At 42.7% G+C, this 13123-nt stretch overlaps 1 protein-coding gene across 1 annotated transcript in view; it reads left to right on the top strand.

Annotated features, from left to right (window-relative positions):
• Nucleotides 1–13123, top strand: part of LOC134080758 (macrophage-capping protein-like) — a 136759-nt gene that overhangs the window by 99254 nt on the left and 24382 nt on the right. The window lies entirely within an intron of this gene.

Genomic DNA, 13123 nt, shown 5'->3' with positions numbered 1-13123 from the left:
TTATAATAAACTTTTTTCCCGCAACTGCTCTTGAGAAGTTGTCCAGATGGCTGTGTGCCACAGAATATAGGCTTCATCATGAATATGTATGCAAAGCAATTGGATATGCTGCTCCTCGCTGCCTCCACACCTCCCTCAGGTTTTGAAGCATGGCTTGATTCAGCATGATTTGCGTTTGAGTTTCCTCCCTGGTGTGTCACTTCATCTAGAAGGTTCTTAATGCGACTGCAGTCGGTGTAGGAGGCCTGTCGTCAGCCCGTTAGGCGCGTGGCGGATCGGATGGCGGTGCCACTGCGCCCACCGTGAGCTGGATGAACTTCCGTCCCGTTAGGCACGACGGTGACGTCTCAGCGCACTAAAGAGCCACAGGGGGGCTCTGCTCCCGGGGGACGATGACAGCATCACACACAGATGAGCCAGCATCCTGCCTCTCACACACAGTTTAATGGAGGCTTTAATAGTGACACAACACAAGAACCTACAAAGTTCACTCAGACGGCTAACACTCTGCACAAATTAGTTAAAGTACTGTATCATATACATAACAACTTTCTGGAAACAGACAGGGTCGTTTGAATAGTTTTCTGTGCCAGTATTAGCATCATATGTGGAGTTTCCACAGTTTGCTTTTTGTGTTAAATACTGCCCAGATATTACTTCCTTAGTTAAATTGTCTAGTACCCAGACTTGCCCAGGAGAGTTATTCACCCTGGAGCTTAACTGAAAAAGCAACTTACTGTATTATAACTTCAACTGCTCTTAAAGATGGCTGAGACATGACCAGTTTTTGTATCACAACCATAAACATCCCTTGTGTTCCACCAAACCTGTTGGAGGACTCCTCTCACTACAGACAAATGGTACATTTGACCAGTGAACACACACACACACACACACACACACACACACACACACACACACACACATACTCGTAAGAATTCTTCTGAACACTTTCTGCATGCAATGTGTGTTCATTATCTGCTTAGTGTCTCTTACATTTCAATGGCCACTGATTAAACAAGCTTTAATATTTGAAATTAGTTTATTGGTAAAAAAATGTTTAAATGTGTGTGTGTGTGTGTGTGTGTGTGTGTGTGTGTGTGTGTGTGTTGTGTGTGTGTGTGTGTGTGTGTGTGTGTGTGTGTGTGTCTGTGTGTCTGTGTGTCTGTGTGTGTGTGTCTGCGTGTGTATGTGATGGTCTCCTGAGGGCCAGTGGGTTAGCCATTCCATTTTGGATGGACAGGTCACTGTAGACAAGATAAAAAAACAGATATTAGCATAGTTATTGGAGTAGCATCGTCTCAAGCAATCTCACACACACACACACACACACACACACACACACACACACACACACACACACACACACCTCTTTCTCCTTTTTCTTCCCGAAGCCCAGTCCCCTCTTAATCCACTTAATGAATTTGGCAGGTTTGCTTTTCTTCTTCTTCTTCTGCTTCTCCTCCTTGATGATTGACAGCTCCTCCTGCTCCTTCTGCCTCACCTTCTCTTCAATCTCTCTCTTCTTTCTCTCCTCCTCTTTTAGCTTGTCCATCTCCATCTCTCTCCTCCTCTCCTCCTCTTTCTTCTTGGCTGACCGTTTAGCCTCCTTTTCATCCATCCAGAGATCGTCAGAGTCCACGTCACTTTCACTGCTGACGTACTCCTCAGCGCTGGACACCGCCGTGATGGTCTCAGCCTCCAACAGCTTCACCTCCACCACCTTTTGCACCTGTGCCATCTCTCTTTCCTTTTCCCTCTCTCTCATCTTCTCTTCACTCTCTCCCGCCTTTCTCTCCTCCTCTCTCACCTTCTGCGCAATCTCTTTCTTCTTGCTGTCCACCTCTCTTGCCTTCTCCTCAATCTCTCTCTCCCTTCTCTCCTCCTCTCTCACTTTTTCTTCAATCTCCTTCCTTCTCTCCTCCTGTCTCGCTTTCTCCTCAATCTGGTTCTTCTTTTTCTCTTGCTCTCTCATCATCTCCTCAATCTCTCTCTTCTTTCTCTCCTCCTCTCTGACCTTCTCAATCTCTCTCTTCTTTCTCTCTTCCTCTCTTGCTTTCTCCTCAGTCTCTCTCTTTGTTCTCTCTTCCTCTCTCACCTTCTCCTCAATCTCTCTCTTCCTCCTCTCCTCTTCTCTTCCTTTCTCTTCAATCTCCTTCCTCCTTCTCTCCTCCTCTCTCACCTTCTGCTCAATCTCTCTCTCAAAGGCCATCTCACCTTTGCTGTTGTCGTCGTCCTCATCACTCGACATCCAGGTCCACATCTCAGAAGCCCCCTCCAGTTTCACCACCTCCATCACATCTTTCTTTCCTTCGTCCTCGTCTTTGTCCAGGTGAGCCTGCATCTTCTCTCTCTCCTGCTTGGTTGCCATCTCTACTTCCATCTCTTCCTTTCTTACCCCATTGCTCTCTTCCTGGAGTTTTTCCTCTCCATCTTTCTCCATTCCGTCACTCAGTGTCGCCACCTCTCTCTTTCCATTCTCCGCTTTGTCCAGTTCAGCCTGCATCACCTCTCTCTCCTCCTGATGTTTCTCCCTGGCTGCTAGAATGATCTCCTTCTCCTCCTCGTCCATCCAGACATCATCAGAGTCAGTGTCGCTTTCACTGTTGTCGTACTCCTTCTCATCACTGGACATCCGGGTGATGTTCTTAGCAGCCTTCCTCAACTCCTCTCTCTCGCTCTGTCTCAACTCCTCTCTCTCTCTCTCCTGCTTGACTGCCACCTCTCTTTCCATCTCTTCCTTTTTCACTTCCTCGCTCTCTTCCTGGAGTTTTTCCTCTTCCTCTTTCTCTGGCTCCCTCATCTTCTCTCTCTCATCCTGCTGTTTCTTCCTGGCAGCTAGAATGACCTCCTTCTCCTCCTGGTCCATCCAGTCATCATCCGAGTCAGTGTCGTCCTTCTCATCACTGGATGTCCAGGTGATGTTCTCGACAACCCTCCTCAACTCTCTCTGTCTCAACTCCTCCAACTCTCTCTCCTCCTCGACTGACACCTCTCTCTTCATCTCCATCTCTCTCATGTCCTGCTTCTCTCCCTGGAGTTCATCCACTTTCTCAGTCCTTTGTTTCTGCTTGAGATGGTAAAGCTCTTTGCTCCTGTCCTCCTTCTCGGACTGCACCCTCTCCCTCCTGACCAAAACCTCCCTCGCTCGCTGTGCCTCCTGCTGCTGAACTCTCTCTTGAGCGTGGAGCTGAGCTTCGAGATGATCAGCTAGGCTTGACCTCTCCGGGATACATCCTCTTTGCTGTTGCAGGTGTCTCAATTCTTCATCCACCCATCCAACCATTCTCATATTACGCTCCATCCGCTCTCTGTCCTGTTTCCTCCATATCTCCTGGTCCCTCCTACACATAGCCTTCAGTTGCTGGACCATGCAGTGGTTGGAATGCCTGGAAAAATAAGCTCCTCATATCATTTCTGGATTTTGACATATATCTATTTTGACACAAAATATGTTTCCTGGATTAGAGTGAAGTCAACTCTAAGGGCGCATTCACACTAGGTCCCCTGGACCGGACCCGGGTTCGTTTGGTCCGATGGTTCAGTTGTTTTTGATAGTGTGAACGCAACCATGCACACCCGGGTCCGCCTGAAAAGGTGGTCTGGGGTCCGGTTCGCTAGAACGCTGGAACAGGTTGCTAAGATATTTGTAAACAGAATTCTGGAAGTTCGTGTTGCTTATGACGCAAACGGACCCGGGTGCGCAGACAAACATGTAATGTGAACAGAGACCAACTACGGTAGGAGTAACCGCACTCGGGTCCGGTCCAGCTAAACGGATCTAGTGTAAAAGCAACCTAAATCACATATTGTGTACTCATGTGAAAAATAATGCTGCATTTTATACTCAAAAACCTTGAATTTAATGATAAACAATCAGTTTTTTTGTACAACTGTTTACACACATTTTTAGAACTGTGTGTCTATTGTTCAAAACTCTAGACATAAAACTCAAAATGTATCACACAAAATTCAAAATGCCTCAAATCTCCAGCAAAATTACACACAACATGAACATGAAACACATCTTCAAAGCACACATTATAAACACTTGTGTCATAATATGACATTTTGGATACATCATGTACATTGTTCAAAATGTATGCTCAAAACCAAAGCTCTTGAACATAATTGAAACAAACAAAAAGAGCAAAATACAATGACCACCAGATGCACATGGGGGGGGGGGGGGGGGGGGGTAAATAGTTGAGCTAATGCTTGGGGACAAAAAAAAAAGACAAGTTTTACAGGAAGTCGTTTTTTGAAGAGGATTACGCTAAAGTTTGATTTCAAATATATTTAGTTAATTTTCAAATTATCTGCATTGGTTATGAACATTTCAACAGCAAATCTCAAATCTTCTAGGATCAGATTGAAAGGGTCCATTCATAAAGTATATCTATTCATACTAAGGCAATGATTGGATGGTGTTCAGTAAAGTAATGCGAGAGAAGAGCACCGTTGAATAAGTGTGGCGTTTGTTTGAAAAATGAAATCATGTTACTTCCTGCTAGATTTATGTGTGTTAGGTAGACAATTGTGTGTGGTGTTTTGCAAATTGTGTTTTAGGAAATTGAAAACTGTGTCAAACACTGAGAACTAGTGTATGCTTTTGCAGATTTGGTGTGGGGTTATGGTGTTGGAAAGACATGTTTAGAAAATTGTGTGACAAAAAAAGATTTTGTGTGGAAACAGTTGAAAAAAACTGTAACCCCAGTCTCAGAGGATGAGTGGTACAGTTTGAATAAAGGTCCAGTAACTTACTCTCTCAGTTCCGTTTCATAGGACGCTGGGTCTGGACCAATGGTCAGCATGAGCTGATACATTTCCCTGAATGTTTTCAGACTCTGCATTCTCTCCTGCACGCCTCTCTCCCTCTCCCTTTCCCTCGCCCTCTCCATCTCCTCCTGCTCTCTCCTCTCTGCGGCCAGTCTCTCCTGAACCTCAGTCATCTGGCGCAGCTCCTCCAACCTCCTGTTGCTCTCCTCCAGCTTCCTGTCCAGCTCCCTCATGTCCCTCTCCAGCTCGCTCCGGTCAGGGAGCCGTGGCCTCATATCCAGGCTCAGGTTTGGCCTTTTCTCCTGGGTCCTACAATGCACCAAATGGCAACATTTATTTTGAAACATGGTCTTTAACAAATAAAATTAATAAATTATAAGAAATAAATCAATAAAATCTGTTTGATGAACACCTGCCCAGGTGTCGGACCCACCTGTTCAGGCTTGTGTAGAAACCATTCCTCGTGTAGCCCCTGACGTGAAACTCCTGTGGAACATCGAACATGTATGTTGCTGATCCGGACACCATCAGGAGACGGTCCACATGGCCAGCCTCCGCCCCTCTTCTCTCCGTCATCTCCAAGCTCCTCCTATCCACTCTGGATTACTCCGATATGGTTAGTGTCTGTAACAAATTTCTGTCGAAGAGATATATTGTATGAGAATGGCTTTGTCTGGACACACTGTCCAGTGACAATTGGCCAGTCACAGGTTTGCCTACTGACCTGGGGCCGGTTTCCCGAAGCCTTCTTAACGCTACGTAGTTCGTAACCTCTATCTTAAGCTCTACCTTAAGTACCTCACGCATTTCCCGAAACCTTCTTTGCTACGAATGTCTTTCGCACGTCGTTCGTTGGTAAGAGTGGTCTGGAGCACTCTCAGACCTCTCTTAGCTGCACCTTGGCAATGTTTCGACTCGCGACGCTAGTCGCCGCCACTGTACCCTACAGCAATTTCCGTTACGCATGCAACTCATATGATACAAAATCACTATTTTGGTTCGCCAATGATTTTATGTAAGTATGCTAATTTAGAAAATACTTTCTGGAAATGTTTTCATGCAAATATGAAACGTGCACGCATTTGAAAATGTTAAAAGCGCTTTATTCTTTGCTTCCCCCCACCGTCCTACAATGTTTAGGCCTAATGTGCGGGCTTGCTGTCATGTTTAATGTTAACCAAAGGCACACAATACTGAATAAGGATGTTGGTCAATCAGCTGTGATTAAAAAAAAAGTCTACATAGCCTATTTCAACTAGAAAAGCACAAACCTCCCCCAAGCAAACACATGTAGCCTACGCCTCCTGCATCCAGACGGTGATACGAATCACTCACAAAATTAAATAGTTTCTTCCTTGGGTCATTTCAGATCTTCCCTGGAAATTTAATCGAAATCCATCTTTAACTTTTAGAGTTAGCCTATCTTGCAAACAAACGGACAAACAAACAAACAAACAAACAAACTAGAAAAGCACTCAGAGAGCGCAGACCTCTGCTTTCAAACATGAAGCGTTCGAATCTTTTTATCCATGCGGGAAACAAACTAACACACCAACAAACAAACCCAGATGAAAACATAACCTACTTACCTACGTAGATCATTTAATTTCTAGACTACGTTTTTTATCATTGTGTGCTAATAAGTTCATCCACGTTGAAGTTGCGTGAATGTTGTGGGGGCGATAGGCTATTATAAGCAATGGTTTTGGTGCAAAGAACTCTTTCATAAGTCTGTCAAGCCTCCGCGTGAAATAAAAAATCGATTTCTGAGCAATCGATGTCACCTAATTCAGCACCTTCATGGTGGACAGCGCCTTATACGTCGGACGTAAGGAGCTTTTCGTAAGAAGACTCCTAAGTGATAGTTCGGGAACCACGACTAGAAAGGTAAACAACTTTGGTAAGTTATACCTTTGGAGTCTTCGTAGCTCGCTAAGAGTGAACGTTATCGGGAAACCGGCCCCTGCACTCTTCAGTTGTCCAAGGTAAAATGAAGGCTTGTTAAGCTCTTGACATCTATTATAAAAGGTTGCCATAGTAACCATGATGTCACTAGAACTTTGTGGCATTCATCATTATGACATCACACACTGTACACTACGCAATCAATGATTTGGCACTAGGATGTAAAGATTCTACAAGTAAGCCAAACTCCATTGTTAAAATATTGTTGAGGCTAAATGTCAATGTCAATGTCAATTTACAGTAATAGCACATTTAAAAAACAACAGTTGACCAAAGTGATGTAAAAATAAAAAAAATAAATGAAAGAATAGTAAAAACAATACAAAATAGATCCTAAATTAAAATAATAGTAATAAATGAAGCAATTGTCACAAGTAAAAAGCCAAGTTAGGGCCATGCATGGCTTCCAGGCTGCCCTAGTAGCATGAATGAAATCGCGCACACAAAGCAGCATGGGTATACCAAGACTAGGAATCTCCTTTAATTCATCAGAAATAATTAGGAACCGGCTGCCGTCTGTCTCTATGCCAGGTATCGCAAAGTCTCATTGGTCAGCTCATGTTTTTCAGGAAGAGTATCAGCTCTGCTGCAGAGGCTATTGTTTTAGTGTACCTGCTTAGAGACCCAGTTGGGTGTTGCGCCCAGTGAGTGAGCATGTTAAGATGCTAAATGATTTATGTGTGTGTCAAAGTTGAATAAAGTGTTGGCCTGTTACGTATAAATAAGACATTCAGTATAATGAACATGAAAGGAGCAGAATATAACAGAAGATGTCGTTACAACACAGTTGATGCTCCACTGGAAATAAATGAGCTGGCTAAAGAGCTTTCCTGGCATATAATGATGATCTAAAAATAAAGTGAAATACTGAAGGAAAATGGTCTTTGCTCATACAACACAAGTGACTGTAGCCAGATGTTGGAAGACACATTTATATTTAGATTTGAATATAAATGATAAAGCCTCTCAAGTTACAAATGGCCTGGAAATGCATTTTATTATTATTTTATTATATTATTACATTTATGAATTTTACATTAAGTCATACACCGGTATTGTTGCTTGATTTGTATTGCATCTAAACCTTGTTATGCATTGGCATCAGGAGACAAAGATTCTAGAACTAAGCCAAGGTATTTAGAATATTGTCTATGTAGCAGACAGGCAATCAGTGGGCACTGATGATGCCAATTGATATCCCTACTGAAGAAAACAGTTAGAAACTAGCTCATGCTTGGTCTTTGCAGGTTTTCTTCCAGCTCTTGCTGGTCTTTGCTGGCGTCGCTGGTTAGGCCACCAGGTGGACATGCTGGTGTGACCAGCCTGTTGAGTGGGATGTACAGTAAGATGGTCATGCTGGTGAACAGCCTGCCAAGCTTGACATTGTTGGTTTAAGATGGTCATGCTGTGACATTTTAAATGATATTTTCATCCTGTCATCCTTTAATTCTTCTGTTGATGTGATAGTTTCACAATTATGTTGTCTTCGTTCTGGATTTGGAGGAAATGGCCCTACATAATCTGCAGAGCAGAAGATGGCCCCAACATGTTGCCAAATAAATAACAAAGAAATAGGACAGTATCACAAGCTTCAACATATACACATACTGTTCAAAACTTTGGAGTCACATAGAAATGCCCTTGTTTTCATCACCAATGTTGTAAATGACTGTTGTAGAGAGAAATGGCTGATTTTAAAAGGTTAACTGAGAAAACATTGGAGAACGCTTTTACAATATGTAAGCACATTCTGTAATCGGAAAACTGCTCCCCTGATTAAAAAAGAAAAAAAGAAAAAACAAAAAAACAATGCAACTGATCTCAGCTGGTATTCTGTCTATAATGGAGCGGAATGGACATTTCTAAGTGACCCCAAACTTTTGAACAGCAGTGTAATTCAAGATATGACTAGCTAACTGTTGGATTGATTGCTGTAGACAAATGATTCTAGTGTTTAGCATAGGGATGATGGACAGCCATCACTCAACCTTTTTACCTTCTTACCCTACCTGTCCTGTAAATCACCTGCTACACCGTTGCAGAGGTCCATCCTCTCCCATCTCCTCCATTTCACTTGTGCACTCTTAAAAAAAGGTTCTTGGGGTGCTATAATCCATTTAGATTAATCCTTCAAAATGGATGAAAGAACCATTTAGGGGTGCCATAATATATTTGGTTCTATATATATAATATACAGTAGCACCTTTTTTTTCTAAGAGTGTAGCTCTGAGCTCACATGACCCCTTCTCCATTGAGGGTGTCAGCAGACATCAGTCACACATGATCTTCACTCTTCACATTGTTGAATTGACATTCCAGGACCATGGACAGCTACCAAGCCAAACATGCTTATTCTCAGCACTCAACATCAAGCAATGGGATAAGCAAACTAGTGGACAGATCTTTTTTCTTTAAAAAAAAAAAAAAAAAAAAAACATTTTAACATTAAGTAATGCACCATTCAACATTCACAAATGGAGATAGTCACCTTTAAAGTCACCTCACATTATGTAGGCAGTTGGTAGACCTACATTAGTAGACATTTAATAGCACCACTGCCTAAACTACTTTATGCTTGTCTCTACTAGTCTATCACAAACACACTGACAGACTGGAACGAGGTGCTCTGTGCTGACATGCCTCATGCACAAATGTGGAGGCCTACAGACTGAGGTGTGTGTGAGCATGTGGTCACAACTTAATGATCACCTTGGGCTCTCTGCTGCCGGTTTATGAGAGATGCAGAGATAATTAAGGGCTTGGCTGATAATACCATCAGATTGAGGAGCAATTAATGGAGACTTGTTGGCAAATTAATAGCAGAGTTATTGGCACTCTTGTTACATATGATTGAAAATGCTATCCAAATTCACTGTATCACCAGTTGGTAATCTCAACAGTGTATGGAAAATTTAGTCTGAATGAAAAAATCAATCATTGCTGAACATCACAATTGTTGGCACCCAACAATATTTGAATACATGGCATATATATTAAATTAAGTTGGCCTATGTGTTTAAGGATTTTTAAACCGACATCAAAGATTTCCAGGAATTCCATTACCATTTTCCATGGATTTGTGTGTCTGCCCCCAGGTGTGTACTGAAGCCAGGAGCCTACACACTGGTACATGCAAATCCATTTAATTCACCCTAATCATGACTTCTGGTAGCCACTGCAGGACTGAACCAGAAAATTAAGCGAAGCAAAGCACATACCTGCTGACAAAACATTATTGGTTGTTTTCCCTTTACCCGTGGGGACAGTGAACCAGCGCAAGGCATCGACAAAGCACCATAAAGAGTCAGCATTGATTATTGTGTGAGCGTCACAATGCTGAATATGTATCTGATCTCTATTACCCGCCGCTCTCCCAGGGCCCTCTGCTCCGGCAAATCAATGGCCAAGGTGTTTTAGAGTAGTGTTCGGGTCCTCGACAACACATAATTAACTGGCTAGCAGATTATTTAAGGTCAGTGGGGTTTGTCTTTGTTTCGACATAATGAACAAAAGCCCCCCCTGAGAAAAACAAAGAGGGTTATTTTGGCGATATAACGCTGACTGCGCACATCTACGGGCTAATTATTGATCAGTATCCCGCTCGGAGGAAATGAGTTCCTGTTTACCTTGATTTACGGAGGTGTCCTCTCGGAGGGCAGGGTGGAGAACACGTGCTGGGGCCCGGGTACATAATCACGGCGCAGTGCCCTTGCCCTGCCCACAGGGGGCAGAGCCTAACAAAGGAGCCGACTAAAGCATTTTAATGAGCAGGGCAGGCAGGCAGGACGCGTCGGCTACAGAGAGAGTGCTGAGGGCAGTGTGTGTGTGTGTGTGTGTGTGTGTGTGTGTGTGTGTGTGTGTGTGTGTGTGTGTGTGTGTGTGTGTGTGTGTGAGAGTGTGGTGTGTGTGTGTGTGTGTGTGTGTGTGTGTGTGTGTGAAATGGAAGGGGTCACTCAGGGCCGCCACTGGGGCGGGGGGGTGGGGGGGGCAAGGGCCCCCAGAGCTGGTGTAAGATGGTCATGCTGGTGATCAGCCTGCCAAGCTTGACATACTGTAGATGGTCATGCTGGTTTGCTAGAATGACCAACATAAGCTAGCAAGCCAGTTAAACCAGCACCACTAACTAAAATGACCAACTTGAGGTGATACGACAAGCAAAACCAGCTGAATTAGCATTGTAAGATGGGTAAAACTGTAGGTATGTTTTTGCAAGAGTCTTGATGGTCTAGCTGGTCAACCATAATAGGGTGGTCAAGATAATAAGATAATCCTTTAATTGTCTCCCAAAGGAGAAATTTGCAAACAAGCTGTTCTCTGTATCAATGTACATTCAGTAGGCACAGTAATGCATTGTTGGAATGCCTGTTTCAAACTGCATTCTTCCGTCAGTACACGGCTACACTTCCAGTGTTTTTTTTAATTATTATTTTGATTTTGATTTTTTTGTCCGTTATTAGGATGTCATCTGGGTACTTTCAGTGCACTTTCAGAGTGTTTGTGTACTGAAATGTACTGCAAATGCTTCTAGCTACGTTAGCACATCGTCGTTATATACCTATGCACTCACAAGGATCCTTACATAACTGCTGAAATTCTGACATATTTCACTAAAGGGGAAACATGCCCAACGCATAATGTTATAATAACCGAAATTGCACCTGTGAAATGTCTACCAATAAATACAAAAACGTGCGCTTTTTGGATGTGAATGATGAATATTAAATGGGCCCCAGGCCACTTTAATAAAAAATTGGGCCTCAAGGTCAAAAAGGTTAAGAACCCCTGACCTATAGAGATCGCTAGGACCAATGTCATCAAAACACAAAGAATTATGGGTAAGTTTGGCTCGCCTGATGCCAGCCCATGGAAACTAGTGTTCTGGGTCTATGATCTGGCATGATAATAATGAAAACTAAGTGTGAAAAAATAGTGTAAAAAACAGAATATAATCTTGCGCTTCCTTACTGCTGCTATGGCATGATAATAATGAAAACTAGGCGTGAAAAAATAGTGTGAAAACAGAACATAATCTTCCTTACGCTTCCTTACTGCTGCTATGGAACTTTTCTTTTGTGGTGTAAAAATGTAATAACTTGTAGGACATTTGTCAGTTGTGAGTTTTTGTTTTCCTTTGATTCTCATTCATTTCTGTATTTACCTTGAGGGATTATTTCTCTACACCTCATGGCATGTACTATTATTTTTCCACGCTGGAAAACAATAAAAGATAAGCTTCATGTTACTCTATTGAATTTTATAACATAGCAGGTAAACGGCATTTCAACAACTGCACTTCGTTGTTCCCGCACGTCAGTAAAACAACTTAAGTTTTGGGCCACTGAATCCCAAAATGCGTTGCGTTTTACGTCACGTTCTCAATCTCTATAGGACTAGTGATGTTCCTAGGTATGAGTGCAGGTGGTTAAGGTGAATGGAAAGAAGAGGTCAAGAGTGGTTCAGGTTAATACTTAGAGGAGATCACAGATACGTGTGTGTGTGTGTGTGTGTGTGTGTTCCAGTGGGTGGCTTAGGTACAGTAGATAGACATATCATTGACAGATGTGGATCTGAGTTCATATGGTAAGGTGAACAGATGCAGGTGATCACTGATCACTGTGTGTGTATGTGTGTGTGTGTGTGTGGTAAGGTAAGAGGGCCCTGGCATCACCTGGAATATGCAATTAGATGTATGGTATGGCTGTCATAACAGGAACAGTGTTAAACCAACTAATCTCAACTCCCCAGAATGAAGTGGACATGTTCACTACATATGTTTGGAGTCGGAGCATTTGTCTTATGCCTCTAGTACACCTTCAAGCAGATAAGCGCTGAATGACATTTCACAAAACGAAGAAAAAAAACAAGAACTTAATTTTGTTTTCATTTATTGATTTATTTTTTTCCAGACAGACACATCGATTTCTGGACCACAGTAGAGGATGGAAACCTTTCACAAACATCTTTTTTATTAATATTATTTGAAAATACAAATATAAAATTATACTTTCCACATCTGAGATGTGAGAGACCCCCATCCATTTGAGTTTTATTTTTTTTATTTTATTTATTTTACAACAGGGCTTGAGCAAAGCCGTACAAGAAGACCTGAAAGATGCTTTCAGACATCAGTCAGTCAGTTCCGTCAGTCTCTTGCAGTAAAAAGACGTTAAACGTTAAAAAAATGGGCAAGTGGTAGGAATGGGCAAGGCAAAATGGGGAAGTAGAGAGTGACCACCATAAGATTCTATATCTATGGTGACAACAATGACAGAACTCCAGCGCCTAGCAAATCCTCTCACTCAAGGAAGGCTAACGGAAGAACAGTAGCTATGCTAAGCTCTATAGTGCTGTCGCTTTTCGACCGTCCAGGCGTGTAACT

The sequence above is a fragment of the Sardina pilchardus genome, chromosome 5 (assembly GCF_963854185.1).
Source record: "Sardina pilchardus chromosome 5, fSarPil1.1, whole genome shotgun sequence".
Lineage (NCBI taxonomy): Eukaryota > Metazoa > Chordata > Actinopteri > Clupeiformes > Clupeidae > Sardina > Sardina pilchardus.
Note: the sequence above shows the minus strand (reverse complement) of the source record. Positions and strands in the feature narration are given on the sequence as shown.